This window comes from Etheostoma spectabile, chromosome 14 (assembly GCF_008692095.1).
Source record: "Etheostoma spectabile isolate EspeVRDwgs_2016 chromosome 14, UIUC_Espe_1.0, whole genome shotgun sequence".
Classification (NCBI taxonomy): domain Eukaryota; kingdom Metazoa; phylum Chordata; class Actinopteri; order Perciformes; family Percidae; genus Etheostoma; species Etheostoma spectabile.
In genome coordinates, this window is record NC_045746.1 from 20,463,462 (window position 1) to 20,466,108 (window position 2,647).

Sequence of the window (2,647 nt, forward strand, 5' to 3'; positions counted from 1 at the left end):
GAGAGAGAGAGAGAGAGAGAGAGAGAGAGAGAGAGAATACATAGAAATCTATTTATAAAAAGATTATATAGGACTAGCAGTGGTCAAAACCTATATAGTGTACATGTAAGTGAAATTCAGACTCAACAGATGTAAGTTAGGCTTACACCATGTGAACAACTTTTCTTTTAGGTAAATGTACAGGCCCATACAATCTTATGAGCTACAGACACATCTGATAGGGTTACATAACAACTCTTCATCTTCTCATCATAGACAGAGAAGGAAACTATAGTTAGAGAAGAAGAATCTGACATTTTTTACAGTTTAAAGCCACATGTTCATTTTTTGTAATTCAACAAACAAAACATCAACATTTCTATTTTAAAACACTGACACTCAGTGACTGCACAATGGCAGTTCAGTCTGATCAGATGTCCCAAAGTGCAGCCTGGCACCTATGGGGTTCAGGATGACGCACAGTGAGATGTGCGATAGACACCAGCATTGAACAGGTCCCCCGAAGAGCGGACTACACAATCCAGGTGCAGCTAGCCCCTTCCCCGCCCCCCTAAGGGTAAAGACTATGTCCATTCTACGACTGCTTTGATCGTGCCTCTGTATTTTATTTTTTTTGTCCACATAAGATGTACAATTGCTGCTAGTACAAGCATAATAGACCATTTTAAACTAGTGTTTTTGTTAAGCCTGGGAATTTTAAGATTGAACATGTCTACGTGTGAAGATTGTTGGTTCATCCAACTACATTCAGGAATGTGATTCTACCTTTTCTCAGCCAGAGAGCTCTTCCATCGTCCACATACATATTCAGCCTGTCAAGAAACTCTCATCAGGAGAATCTCATTGTGTTTTAGTCCAGATTAGCCGCCTCCAACTCATTTGGTGATACAGCCTGTGGTTTTGTCAGCGATCATTCAACGTCTTCAGGTCAAATGCTCAATGAAGTCTTTTTTTTCTCCATCATAAACCAACTGCTATAACCATTGACGCTCTCCAGTCCTCATCGCCCTCATACAAACCATTCATAACATAAACTGAGAATGTGGACCCCCTGAGAGAGAGGAGAGAAGAGAGAGAGAGAGAGAGAGAGAGAGAGAGAGCAACTGTACCTTTTCAACCATGCAGCTATTTTAAGTACAATATAACATGTACCACGCATAAATACGTACCTCCAGTTGGTTGAAGCGGTGCTTAAAATTCTCCAGCCAGATATCTGCCGCTGTTAGGTACAAAATCCAAACCATTTCTAGTATGCATCTCCACTGCTGAGGCTTGGTCTTCTAAATAAATTTTTTACCCAGGCCTGTTTTGGTTCTATTATCTTTTTGTTGTTGTCGCAGTAATTACTGAAGATCATCCACCCGTCCATACCCACAAACTCTGGGAAGTTTGGAGTCCAAAGAGCCGTTCTGAAATACTTGAGTGAGGTATTCACTGCAGGACAAAACATTTTAAACATTCAGTATAGACTAGAAACATCAACTCAATCGTGAATATGAGGAATCCAGTATGATTCAGTTAAACCCATAGTCGTCATCATGTTGAGCTAAAGGAAACTAAAAAAAGTGCAGAGTCGGAGTGAAGAACGTGAAGATTTTATGCAGTATAACTTTTTATAAAATCTCAGATATCATTGAGGTCTCCTCATCTTTAATTATGTCTAAATACAGAACAAAAACAATATCAAAATGGGATCTTACCTGGAGAGTGAGACGTGACAGAAGAGAAACAAACCAGAACTTCTTCATCATGTTTTGACGTTCCCATGACCGACTTCTGTCTTTGTTTTTGCTTTCTGCTTTTGGAGAAAGAGGTGATTGTCCCTCCTGTTCTGATGAAAGTTGATACAGAAGTTGAAAAAACTTGTTTTTTACTCCTGTGGATTTATGTACACTGGATCTTGATCTGTGGCTGACCTCTACGGTGACCACAGGAAATTACAACAACCTCAGCACAACCTTTCTATCTGTGTCCTGTTCAGAAAGATTAGAGCAGATATTATATCCCCTAATGTCCAGTGGGTAAGGAACATAGCAGCCTTTGTAACGATAAAGGCTTAACGAATGGGTTTATATTCTATCTGAATGTGAAAATCCTTCTCTACTGCCCCTTCAGAAAGGTTGAAAAACCTTTTTTGAGCACAGGCTGATAAATGAACTTCCGCATCAAATTCAATTTATCAAATGAAAAACCATGACCTCCACCATATTTCCAATTGATGTTAAAAAGCCGACATGACAGATCGTTAGTGAAATACGCATTCTACATTTATCTCTCCATTACAACCACATCTGTTTGGTCACTGACCTGTATTTATAATGACAATGATCCATACTGACATTTCTTATAGACCATAGCATAGGGGAAGGATGAACTGAGGTGAACTGGGAGAGACGATTCACCAGCGAAAGCAACTAAGAGGAGAACATTTAAAATATTAAAGCAAGAACCGTGATAGGCTGAGGAGGTTGTACTAAATCTGTTGTGTGACTAAAAGACTACACCCTCCCATCATCTGATAAGGGGAAGCATGAGGGAGGAGGTGATGTAGAAGGAGGAAGAAGCATTAGATAGTCCTTCCCTGACTCAACCATGCTAGAATCTTCATGTGGCTACATTCAAAAACGTGTCCTTTTTGTTTGATTTA